This window comes from Adiantum capillus-veneris, chromosome 9 (genome assembly GCF_014529385.1).
Source record: "Adiantum capillus-veneris isolate H3 chromosome 9, ASM1452938v2, whole genome shotgun sequence".
Lineage (NCBI taxonomy): Eukaryota > Viridiplantae > Streptophyta > Polypodiopsida > Polypodiales > Pteridaceae > Adiantum > Adiantum capillus-veneris.
In genome coordinates, this window is record NC_140939.1 from 51,269,304 (window position 1) to 51,283,647 (window position 14,344).

A 14,344-nucleotide genomic window follows, 5' to 3' on the forward strand; every position below is an offset into this window, starting at 1 on the left:
ATTTTTAGTTTTTGTAGGCTAACCTGCTTTTTTAACAAAATTGTATAACCTACTAACATGATGTATAATGAACAAAATATATCAGCTAGTAAAATTACCAAAATCATCATAAACCAAATGATCTCAGTAGGTATATACTTCCTACCTGATGAGTTGGAGCAGAAGCCAAATGAAAGTGCGCTACAATATGTTTCGGATGGCACAACTTTTTCTATTCCGGATTTAGTAGTAGACAGGACCGTGCTTGCCTAGACCTCAAGGTCAAGTAAAGATAAAACGCAGAATGTGCATTTGTGTGTGTGTATGTTTGTGTGTAGATAGGTGACTAAAATGGACACGGAACTCGCTAGAGAAAATTATTGATCATGCAAGGGGTGTGTGTGTGAGTAGGTGCGTGTGTGGGAGACTATCGTTTTAGCACGTCGATGATGTAAAAAACCACTAGCAATGTGCTCTGCAGATGTGAGTGTGTATCCTTCACAAGGCTCAGTGCATGCAGGTACTCGATTATGTATGTGTTTATATAATACCAAGCAGAAAACGCGTCCCTGTCTACAGCCCAAATGGGTAGCATTAGCACTAATATGCTATTTTTAACTTGGTCAACCGCTTCACCGAGAAGCCATCCAACTTGGGAAAGCCGAGTATAAGGAATATGGTAAGCATTCAATAACCAAGCTATATTAAGTTGAGGAAATCCAAGAAGGTAATCCAGCTAAATATCAAAACTCATCTCAAGTGAATTACAAACCCAGTAGGGAATAACATTCTAGGGATGACATTAAATACCACTGAATTTATTAGAAAGCCCATCTTCCAATGTATTTACAAGGTAGGTAAAGTTTTGCAAATAAGTAACCATTTATCATGATATACCGTATCTCTAATCTCGGTAATTGTCTGATCATACGCTGCCCAAAGGATTTCCCGTGGACCCCGTACTTCTTGAAGCACATTTTGTTTGTATCTGCAATTAATTAATCATGTTAGAGTTAGACTCCCTTATGATACAAGGTATCTTGACAATTCCAACATATTATATTGTATTTAAAGGTCAAAACGTGTACGGTATAGTGCATTAAAGTAGTTTTTTTCCTATAACCGTTCAACATCCACCATTGCTCTATGAGTGTGTGTGTGTGTGTGTGTGTGTGTGTGTGTGTGTGTGTGTGTGTGTGTGCGCGTGCGCTTGAATATTAGGGTCTGACTTTTGTCAGGATATGCACTATAATTACGTAAAGGGTTGCTCTTCTGATAAGCAATCTGAACCCAACAATGTAATGAGTGTGTGTGTGTGTGTGTGTGTGTGTGGCCCTCCCTCATCCCAGAGGAAAGGTCCACTTGGTGGGAGATACGCCACCAAGTGGACCTATCCCCCACCAAAAGCTTAATAAGTAGTGATATATCAATCCTAATGTTGGAAAATTGATTATTTTTTAGAAAATGTGTAAGGGTGAAAGCATGTTAACGTGTCGCGCTTTTTGTGCTAGTTAGAATTTTCAAGTTAGCACATCTTTAAAAAATTGGGCGTCTGGTAATTTTTTTACAAATAATATCCAAATTTATCGAAGGTTGTACATCTGGATCCTTGTTTCAAGAGCTTTCTATCGATATATCATACGTCATACATCTTGGAGATATAGCTCATGTTATTGTACTAGCTAGCATATGTCAAAATTGTGTTAGTTAACATTGTCCGAGACTTGAAAAAGTGTGACACGTTAACATGTTTTCACCCGTAATATGTCGAGTGATCCTATTTGGACAAGAATTGTTTTTTTTTAACATGTTAATAAGACATGATAGATCAATAAATGCTAACGATGTTTTCGATGCATTGTAACTAATAGGAAGCACTTGTGATACACACACTTTTTCAGCCATTCATTTTGGTTTGTTAGTATGTGCATGAATAAAGTTCACATGGTCACTTGGTAATATGTCTTTTTTCTAGCATGTAAATGTTTCAAATTCCCCAATAAAGGGACGAACCAACTTGATAGTAGTACTTAATTATGAAGTGATGTGGTTGTCAAAAGTGGGTTTGATATTGATAATATGAAGTGGGTAAATAGAAAAGGGGTCCTCATATGGTTTAGGAATTTCAATATAAATCGATTATTAATGAAGAGAAGATAATCCATGTATTTCAATGAATATTAAAATGATTGTAACATGCCATTTTTACTGAAGTCTTGATAACTTTATGATGTAATCCAATTCAAACCATGCTAGATAGAGATTACACCATAAAGGGGAACACGCATGCCCCATTGGGATTCCTTGTTTCTGATAAAAAATGAAATCTTCTAATTTAGATACACAATTATCTAATAAAAAATGGTTCAAAGTGATGAAGAATTCAAATGACCATGTAGTCTCTAAATGTTTTTTTGTGAGAACAGTATTTTTACGAGATGTTTCAACACTAGAATGGTAACCTAACAGGACATAAAAGTGTCCTTTCAGGGTTTTGGGAAAAAATTCCAAAACCATAGTAGATCCAGTCATTTTGAAAAATCCTTTCATGAGCTTATAGTTCAATAACTACTCCATATGGAAAAAATGAGAAACTTGTAATTTTTCTCATCCCTTGGTCACTACAAGCCTCCAAAGTTGATGGACTAGTGCATTTTGCCCAAAACAGCAATTTATTACGGTTGATTGCATATAAATAAGAGTGGAGATTTTTGTAGGACATGAGATAAAATGCCCCGTTAACTTCAATGGATTGGTGACCAAAACATATGGTTGCTTTTACCTCACGAATTTTTTTTTGTGCAAAAAAGTAGGTACAAAAAAGTTGCATTTTTGCCATTCTGCGGACCTCTCATCAAAGTTTCTATAGTCACGCTCAATACAAATACTATATACATACTTTCTTAGTTCCCTTTGGGCCTCTGGATTCAAAAGGATCCATGGAGCATGTCAAAAGGATAATGGATCTCTTACAATTGGAACCTTGGGGGCAATGATAAAGTGCTAAATACAGCAAACATGAAAAAACTGGGTTTAACATTATGACCTCTAGAAACACATAGAAAGCCAACTTTGTGGATATATAGCACCTAGAAATTCATTTTCATACTCTTCAAATAATTCAAGCAAAATGGTCACTTAACAGGACACAAAAGTGTCCAAGGACATTAAAGTGTCCTGTTACAAATCTAGTGTTAAACCCTTTATAACCCATTCCGCTAAGTAATTTAATAATACGTTCCAGTGTGTCAACCAATCCATTATTACCATAGTGTGGTATTGCCTCATAGCAAGCCTTTATATCAGTTGTATAAGTTAAGAATATTTTATCTGGAATGTTTATCAAAAAATCATATTGATTATGGATAATCCAGTATCCATTAGTATTAACTCTCGAGAAGGTTTTTAATTGAGTATGTAAACCTTCACTGTATCCACAAACACCAATTTTTACCGCCTTGAGAATTGATGGCATAATGTTAGTAAAAGGGGGAAAGATACAGTCATGTGCATTACTTATCTATCTAAATTCCTCGTGAATCTTGTAATTAACCATGAAATAAGGAAGGTTAATTTTAGAGGGTAGTAATATTTCATTCATCAAAGAGAATTGTAAAACATCCTCAATGATTTCACCCTCAGCTCTATGAGATATTTGAAATTCATTAATGAAAGTATTTTATAAGTCGCTAAGCGTGCTAGCTTTTTACAAATAAAAATGGGTGTCTCGGAAGACTTATCCAAGCCACAAATAAATAGGTGTTCTAGTAGAAATTCAATTTCATTCATCAGTTCAGGGTCCTTAAACCAGGAAAACTGATTGACTCTATGTGACGGGAATTTGTTTGAAAATGTTTCATCAATTTTTCTAGAAATAATATTGTGGAGCGTAACAGAATATCTATACCCAAAATATAATATATTTTTTACCAACCAATAATCATTTCTTTTGCCACTTTAATAGGGTCTAAAGGGACCATAGGAATATGGTTAAGTACTTTACGAAAAAAGTCCTTTAGCATGACATGTCTGCCAATGCTAGTGTCAGTTGTAATAACATGTATTCCAAAGGGTACAATATTTTTTCAAAATTTAGCAAACCTATTAAGGATCCTACACGAACAGTCAAGTGACAAGTCAAATGGGATTGAAAAAGTACTAAATGGTTTATATAAAATATTGTTTAAATTTTGAGTGTACTTCCAACCAAATTTAATATTGAAGTATGATAAAGTTCTAGGTATGCCAATAAAGTTCAAGATCCTTGGTAAAAAACGCAAGATTTTATGAAATCCAAAAATTTATTACAAAAAACTATGTGTACAAATCTTCCTTTTTACTTATAGTTTCTAATCATATGTTTGAGTGAGTTAGCTTTAGTAAAGATAGTCCAAACATGCTCCTCATTTGAAAAGAACTCCAAAGTTTTTGATGTATCCCCCATATCTTCAATACCTCGAAATTGTCGAGGATTCTTATGTGCAGTAGAAGATGCACTACCAAGTGTATATAGAATCTTCTTCATGGGTTCCTTGCCTTTCACAGGTCTGAGGATATTTTTGATGGTATTGGCTATGGGTGTGTTGGCAAGCCTGGGTAGCAGAGGGTTTCCTGGAGAATATGAGACAAGCCCCCGAGCACCTCAAGCATATGTTCATGAAAATGATAGTAGACTAGAACAGCATGTCAGACATCTAGAGGTAAAGTAGCCACCCATGCTATAAATGCATATACTTGTGCATGCATGGATGTGAAGAGAAAAAGCTTCAGTAAATTTTGAAACACATACCATAATAGATGGTCAACCCACGATATAGATGCATTATAGTTTTATTAGGGTCAAGTTTTCTGCATGCACACTTCACAAAGGGTCTTTATGTATTCCAACAATTTCTAAGAAACTTCTTTGTATCTTTAACCAGAGATGAATTAGAGCACTTGTTTGAGTCTACAAGAGACAAACAAATCTGTTGAAGCTCAAAAGATAGATCAGTAGAAAAAAGATGTTGCTTGTAAAGTTGTGGTTCTACACTGTTCCACTACTTCTATAGGAATACTGTAGAGTAAGGTCAAAGAACATATCAGAAAAGGCACACAATGGTTGATAAGCTCAAAGTTCCAAAGTTGGTTGTTGAGCCAACTTGTCTAGGGGGAATGAGAGGAACAACACCAGAAAAGATATGTGAAATAAACTTTTCATGCTTAAAAGATGTTGGAGTGCTTGCAAGGAGATCAAAGTCTAGTAGAGGGTTGATCACATTCTCAGATTCTTTTATTTCTAAGGGTAGCACAAGGATGTTATTGATAAAATAAAGTTTGTGTACAATAATAGGGAGAGATGAAAAGTAAAAATACAAATCAGAGCTATCTTGAGCATGAATAAATTGAACAGTATGTAAGAAATTCTCAAATAGGGAAAGAAGGCTAGCAGGATCTTTTCTAGAGGATGCAAGAAGAGAGATCCAATCATTAACTGAAGAAATGTTAAATATCGATAAGGATCCACTAGATAAGGCTTCAGATTCAAACTCTAAAATTCTTTTATGGAACTCAAGTGCTTTGAAACATGAGAGAATACACTGTGTGGTAGTAGGTGGAATTGGTATCCTCTGTTAGCTAGTATAGCCCAGTTTTGTTAGAGAGGAGATCCATCCTACCTGCCATGATGACATTCATATTAGTAATCAATTAGGCAAAGATTCAGTGATTAATATAATTTATTTATACAAGATCACTCTGCCACGAGTGATCAGGGAGACAGTATGGTGTGTGTGTTTATTATGAAAATCTCCTTTGATATACAAAGTGTAAAATTAGATTACATTAAATACCAACAATGCACAAAACACTTGTGATATATGACAAACCATTTTTATTAATAATGATCCAAATACAATAGTATGGTAACAAGGTTGTGGTGACAAATCCTCTGAGGAACAAGACTGAGGTTTATACCTACCACCATCCAACAAGAAAGATGTATTAGAGCACACCATGACATTGTGGGAAGACAAGTACAAGGCAACATCAGCCACTTGTGGGAAAACAAGTACAAGGCAACATCAACCACTTGTCATCAATGTCAATCCCATAAAGCATCCACCACACACTAAAATATTAGTACACTGAAATTTATTCAGGATATTTCTTGGCTTTTCAGGTAAGAAATGGTCTAGTCCTAGAGATGGTTATGTCATTTGTATTGTGAATAACTACCAAGGGGTTTTGTTCTTGCTTGCTACGTTATAAAATCATTTTCTCATTGATAATAGCCATCTTGACATGATCGGTACGAACACTCATTCTAGAAGTACATTTGTAATTGAATTCCATGTCTTTAGCTTGGTCCTGAAATACATACCTATTTATGAGATATTGGTAACAATTGAAAAAAAATCCATTTAACATTTAATTCAAAATTATTAAACAAATTCAAATGATGATTACAAATGTGTATCCGTCAACTTAAGTATGTTGCTTATCTCCTACCAGATATAGTTTCCAGTTTTTGAGACTCTCGGTTTAGGTTAGGAGACATATGTTGTAAAAATTTCCAGTCATATGTTTACTTTACCAAAAATGTTAATAATAAGATTATCTCTATGTGGTTAATGTCAAACTTATGCACCTGAGCCTCTACTTGGTCGGGAACCATTATCACAAAATGTTAGAAAAACCAAATCAAAACAAAAGCAAGGAAGGGGTCTATCAGATAATGATAATTATAGCCAGCATAATATACCCAATTGTCAGTATTAAGAGTATTTGTATGCAGTAAATGACCAGCTAACATATCTATAATTGTGTGTGTGTATGTATGTATGTGTCTAGATAGGTGACTGAATGGAGATAGAACTCGATGGGTAAAATTGTTGAACGTGCAAGCGGTGTGTGTGTAAGAAGGTGTGTGTGTGTGTGTGAGACTGCCGTTTTAGCATGTCGATGCTGTAAACATCCACTAGCAAAGCATTCAGAGATATGAGTGTGTATCCTTTGCAAGGCTCAGTGCATGCAGGTACTCGATTTTGCATGTGTTTATATAATTTTGGGAAATCCGAGTATAAGGAATACGGTAAGCATTCAATAACCAAGCTATATTAAGTTGAAGAAATCCAAAAAGGTGATCCAGCTAAATATAAAAAAAAAGTAATGCAGTTAAATATCCAAAGTCGACTCAAGTGAATTACAAGCCCAGTAGGGGGTAGCATTTTAGGGATGACATTAAAAACCACTGAATTTATTAAAAATCCCATCTTCCACTCTATTTACAAGGTAGGTAATTTTTTGCAAACAAGTAACCATTTCTCATGATATATCCTATCTCTGATCCCGATAATTGTTCCATCATACGCTGTTAGGAGTTTTTTGGAGCAAGGGATTGCACATATGTATATACACATGCATGGTGCATCAAATAAAGGATTGCCCATTTTCCAGAGCCAGGTGGTTACGTGGGGCCCACATGTGTACAGGTAGGGCTGGGTGTACATAGTGCATTGATTTTCATTATCACGATGTATCAATGTGTTTTTCTATAATAAGAGGAGTTTGCGGCCCGTAAAAATTCTTGAGGAAGCTATCGGCGGGCCCACACCATGAGGTAAGCAAGTGCATTAGATGGCATCGAGTGGCGTTAGGAGGTCAAATGGGATCAAGTCTTGCACGTGGGAAAGTGAAGACACAGCGGGGCTATTTTTTTGTGATGAATTATGCAAGAGGTCATCATGAGTACCATATTTTGGGTCTACTTCATGTGGTTGCAGGACCAAATCTATGGCCTTATTGAGAAAAGTTGAGGGCCAGGTGTGCGGATGGATGCAGCAAGGTGACAACTATGCACTGCAAGGCCATTTTTTGGCATGTTCAGGGTCCGTTCGAGGTCAACTAAAAGGCCAAAGGTGCCCAAGTAATAAATCTAAGTGTTGAAACTGAAAAAACCACAGAGAAAGACCAGAAAAAACGTGGAGAAGAGGAGCAAGACCCACAGCTCAGGTTTTGCTCATTTTGGAGCATTTTTTGGCCCTAAACAGCTCATCCGAGGTCGGATTTGAGCATTATGACTTTGTAGGGTGGGGTGTTTTGCCATTCCAGACGCAATGGCACTGTCCATTTTACCAAATTCCTCACATATTTTCAGCTGTTTTTCTGTGTAATCTTCTCCGGTGAGTGAAGCCTCTGCTTAACTTTGTGATTGTATCTAGTGTATTTCCTCAATACTGTGTAAACTATTTGCCCCATTGGTGTTGGCCTGAGATTCATTGAGTCTAAACAACAAAAATTTTCCTCCTTTGAGCTGAATTGATAGTGTGTATGTGTGAGTGTTGAGTGGGAAAGTGGGAAATCTCTCTCTTCTCACTCCATCTGTGTGTTTCCTGTCTCGGCCAGGCGGGTTGTGTAAGCCGACTGGTGCCCCATAATGTGTGGGTGTGTTATTCCAAGAGCGTGTGTCGGCTTATCATAGAGGCTTTGTGTGTGTTTCCAACCCGCTCACATTCTTTTGGCGCCCCCACGGAGCATCTTCTTCGAGTACCTTCTGCTTCAAGCTTCAAGATTCGTGATGATAGATCACAGGTTACAGGTTATAGGTTGCAAGTACAGTTGATTCACACATGTACAAATGGTTGGAGTATAGTGATATATTGTCAAGTGGGAGTCACTTGGAGTTTCTGAGTGTATGCATCATTGGGCGCCTGTTTGAGCGCATTGTCTTGTATTGTACGCTACTTGTGGATACTGCCATTGTACGCCTTCGTGGAGCCATACTTGGTTTTATTTGGCAATCCCAACCATTTCTAAGACTTGGTCTAGAAGATAGTCATTTCTGAGACTTGACTATACGAGATTTGCATAAGCTTTCGTGAGAGGGTCGATAGTGTGAGGTTTTATTGAGCTAGGGAATTCTTAAATGTGAGATCCTTTCGGTGATACAGGTGGCTGGAGCACCCTTTTTGTGACCTCACCATAGGCTATGTACTAGTGATTCCTACTTGATGCTCGGGTTCTATTGTTGGTAGGTTATGCATACATATACATTCTATATTTAGGGCTCTTACTGCTCTACTTCTGGGGAAACTTTGCCAAAATTTTTCCAAGTTGTGATGGCTGGTTTTTGGTCTTTTAAGCCATTTATGCTGTTATGCTGCTGAATTCTGGCAAAATCAGAGGATAAGTCAGATGTGCCTTCTTGGGAGCTGCATGGTTGGCTTTAATGGATGATCAAAACGGACCTCAATTCACTCCTTTTCATTTAACACAAAGAATCCAAATAAATGTTCATGTGTCCAGGAAGATTTTTTTCCAGCAGCGCATAGTCTTTATGTTCGGGCCAAGGAGATTAAGAGAGATACTGGAATGCCCTTTGCCTGTTGTAATTCCGATGATTAACTATGAAAAATCATTTGATGTGTATGTGTTTGTCCTTATCTAAAGACAAGCTCCATTGAAGTTTCTAGGGATTGAGTCAGTCAAAAGTTTTTGGGTTCTTGCACATGTGTTTGAAGGGATTCTCAAAGCATCGTAACTTGGGTAGCCATGGCTTTCTCTCATGGAAGAAGTGATGAAGATGTGGAAGACTTTTTGGAAAAGATGGAGGTTTCTTGCATTAGCAACCAGATTCATGACCTGGAGCAAATGTTATGTCTTCTCCAGATTTGTTTGAAGAGTGATGCACGAGTTTGGTCCAGAGCATTTGAAGAGGAGTTGCATGTGGCTGATCCACCTGTGAGATTGAGTTGGCACAATCTAAGGCATGGATTGGAACTGGAGTTTGTGAAGACAGAAGATCCTGACAAAGTGTGGCAATAAGTACAAGGTTTGGTGCAAAAGGAAGGTGAGCCAGTAGATGCATACATACGTAAGTTTTCATTGGCATGGGAGCGGATGTGCAAGGCCTTAGCACCACAAGTACCCCCACCTACATGATGAAGAGGAACAAATTCTTGGCTGGTATTTGGGAGAATATACATTGGAGAGTGGAGCTAAAGAAGCCTAGAACATATGAAGATGCATTGGAGGTGGCAAGGAACAAAGAGTGGAAGCCGAGAAAAATGATTCAACTAGGGGTAGAGTCTTCGCCCAGGAGGTCTGAGTTTTAGCCTATGGACTCTTTACAAGGTCGCATGCTAGGGGTTCATCATGAACCAGTGGTTTCTATTACTCCTCAAATTATGCCAACAGTGGTCACTACAGCAGTGCAAGATAATGGGCTAAGGCAAGACATGAGGCAAGTGGTAGATTTAATGAAGAATCTCAACCTAAATATGCTAGGTAATGTGGAAAATAATCGAGGTTGGGGGAGGTTTGCAAATCAGCCAGGAGGTGAAGAAAGACCTAGGAATGGTGGTGGACAAAGCAATGGTAGAGTATGGAGGCAAACGCCCACATGTTATAATTGTGGAGAGTTGGGACACATCAGCACGCAATGTGATAAGCCACCAAGGATGGGAGGAGACATGTATCCATTGCCAAGATAGGTGCTAACTAGGTCAAATGATTATGGCATTGAAATTAAGGGAGAAGAAGGAACTAGTGGATTAACCCAAGAGGAAAAGGGAAAGACAAAAGTGATAAGTGTGGTCACCTTGGAGAAGGCAACAAAGCTCGAGGATACATTAGTGATGCCTATTGGGAAGAGGCCTACATAGGATAAGGAAGGAATAATTTCCCCATGTCCTAGTAAGAAGAAGGGAAAGATCCATGAAGGCGAGGATGTCAAGGCCAAGAGGAAAAGAAGGGCTCGTCGCAAGTTTCATGTTTCACATTTTCCACTAGGGGATGGGCAATTAAGCTATGACTTGAAGGAGGATCTGACAAGCAGGAAGGCAGATGTTACTTTTGGATAGCTTATAGAGATGGTGCCTAAGCTAAAGAGACACTGGAAGAGGATGGTTAACCCAATGGAGAAAGAGCCAGAGAGAGGTTCAGTGAAGGTGTTGGCGATGGATGAGCTACCAAACATTTTTCCAATAGTAGATGTGTGGCACAAAAGAAAAAATATGGGACAAGGTTATGTTGATGGCGGAGCCCAAATATGTGTCATAACACACTCATGCGTTGAGAGATGCGTCTTACAGTGACCGGGGTGTCAGGCTTCCAGATCAGATAGGCAAACCATCAGAAACTAAAATGTTTGGGTGTTGTAAAGAGCTTAGAAGTGGAGACGTATGATGCAATGGCAGTGGTTGATTTTCATGTGATGCCAGCAGGGTTGGGAGCATATCCTATTATATAGGGCAGACTATGGTTACGTGCAATGGGAGTTGTTCAAGATTGGAGATGTGGTACAATTAGCCTCTATGGAAAGACAGGTGCCAAGAAGCTATATAATATGGACACAAGGAAAGTATTGGAAGATGTTTATGAAGATGAGGATGAGTCTAGTGATGAATACTATTCCACAGTGACTGATGAGGACAGTGATAGTACTACCAGTAGTGATGAGGATGTTGATGTTGCATTTCTTTTGATGGACAAAGAAATCCATGAGTCTGGTTTAGTCGCATTTGCAAATGAAGTTGAAGATGAAATTGAAGGGCCTTATGAAGTGATTGAAAGGCTGATTCAAACCAAGATTGAATTGTCAAAGAAGCAGGAACAGATGACACAAATGATCAGTGAGACCTCTCAGCTATGGAGAAGGAGATATATTTGCACATGCTGGCTAGTTTTCCTGATTTGTTCATTACTTCATATGAAGAGATTAGAGGGTTCAAAGGAGAAGAGATGAATATAGAGCTGAAAGAAGGTGCTACGCCAGTGTGGCAAAGGCTAAGAAGGATGGTTCAAAAGTAGATGGAAGCCTTGAGGGAAGAGGTGGAAAAATTATTGAAGGCAAGGTTCATAGTCCGTATGGAGACCACAGAATGAGTGAGTCCAGTAGTAGTCAGTCCAAAGAAGGATGGAAAGTGGAGGATTTGTGTAGATTTTAAACCCTTAAATGCAACCACTAAGAAGAACCCATATCCTCTTCCATTCATCGATCAGATCTTGGATTCAGTGGGCAAGTTATGAGAGGTACAGTGTGTGTGATGGTTTTTTAGGCTATTTTCAATTGAAGACTGCTCTTAAATACCGAACAAAGACAACTTTTATTACGTCATGGGGTTGTTATTGCTATACAGTATTTCCATTTGGGTTGTCAAATGGACCATCTTTCTATCAAGAGAGGGCAAACTGGGTATTGGCACCATTCATTGGTAGTTGTGTTAAAGCTTTTATGGACACCATGAGAAGCTACATATGGTATTGGCTCGATATGATGAATGTGGAGGACAACTAAATCCAAAGAAATGTCATCTAGCACAGCCAAGGGTGAAGTTATTGGGCCATACGGTGTCAGAAAATGGCATTGAGGTTGATCCAGACAAGGTTAAGTCTATCATTCTTCTTCCATCACCTACGAGTACAAAGCAATTGGCAACCTTTATACAAAAAGTGAAGTACATGGAACGGTTTATTCCATTGTCTTCACAGATCCTTTATCCATTACAACAAGTGGCAAAGCATGACCCATTGCAATGGGATGACAAATGTGAAGAAGTGTTTCAGGAGGTGAAAGAGGTGTTAGGGGGGCTGTCAGCCATGCAGGCTCCTGATTGGGAGCAAGTGTTTTATGTAAATCCATCAGTGGGGGATGATGCCATTGGATCCATGCTGTTCCAAAAGGGGAAGGGTAGCCATTATATGCAGCCAGTGTATTGGGCAAGTCGAGTGAAGTTGGTAGCAGAAAGAAAATTGTCGGAAGTAAAGCTAGTGATGGCCAGTGTTATATTTTCTTGTCGATGATTTCGGCATTACTTGCTACCACAACCTTTTGTTTTCTTAACAAGCTATGCTTTTTTACCACAATTAATTAATGGCATTAACCCGTCAAATGTGGTCAAGAAATGGGTAATTGAGCTGCAAGAGTTTGAGTTCTCTTTTCTAGTGGAAGACAGTACAAGAGCTACCCTAGCCGATTTGTTGACCTACAAGGAGAATCCCCTTATTGTTAAGGAAGAGGCGGTGAGAAAGGTAGTCGAAGAAGTTCCGCAATTCAGCAATGCACATGTTTTGTTCTTTGATGGCTCATACAGGAAGAGCCATGATGCGGCTTCAAGGGGTATAGCACTCTACGATCCAAAGGGGGAGTTAGTATGCAAGAGAGGGTTCAAATTGGATGCGCATAGTAACAATGAGGCTAAATATTCTACTTTGGAAGCCGGATTACACATTTGTTTGAAGCATGGGATTAGAAGGTTGAGCATAAAAGGTGATGCCTTGTTAGTTGTGAAGCAAGTGTCGGGTGTGTGGAAGAGCAAGAACACCTCATTGAAGGAAATGTGTTTCAAAATTAAAGGCCTATTAAAGAAGTTTGAAGCATGGAGTATCAGACACATTGAACGTGCTCTAAATGGAGAGGCACATGAAGCAACTCAAAGCATGATTGGGGAGCTATTTGTGTTAAGGACCAATTTACCTCTTTATCATGGCTGGGAAAGTTTGGATCAAGAAGAGGAGTTTTTGCTAACAGGAATCATTCCAAAGGACATTCACAAGTCTAAGAAGTATGGTTTTGTGCATAGAGCATCTAGGTACAAATTGATTGGTGATGTTTTATACATGAAAGGGGCAGATCTTGTGTTGAGACGTGTACGTTGGCGGCAGGAGCTTTATAGAGTGTTGGAAGAGAATCATAAAGGCGCATGTGGCGGACATTTTTCTCTAAAGATCACCTTGCATAAGATCTTGCAAGAGGGGTATGTATGGCATAGTTTTCACAAGAATGTTCACCATTGGTGTAGGTCTTGAAAAAGGTGTCAAGCATTTGGGAAGAGAGTGTTGAAGCTAGAGCTACGAAAAAACATTATGGCGTTTGATGTGTTTGAAAAGTGGGGAATTGATGCAATAGGCCCTTTACCTATCACAAGTAGGGGCAAAAGCTATATTTTGACTACAATGGACTATCTCTCTAGATGGGCAGAGGCTATAGCAGTAAAAAAAATCACTGCAAAGGATATGGCAAAATTTGTGTATGATGAAATATGTTGCAAGTTTGGGATGCCATTGGAGCTACTTTCGGATAAGGGGCCAGGATTTAGAGCTAAACTATTAGACTTCTTATGTGAGAAGATGAAGATTAGGCACCAATATACCACTCCTTATTATCCACAATGTAATGGCTTAAATGAAATATTCAATGGTGAGTTGGTACAAATTCTTTCGAAAGTGACAGAGCACCAAGGAAAGAATTGGGACTTGGAATTGCCTAGTGCATTATGGGCTTACCGTACTTCGGTGAAGATAGGTACAGGGTTTACTCCGTTTTATCTGGTATATGGAAAGGAAGCACTATTCCCTATGGAGGTAGAGTTGCCTACAGTAAAGA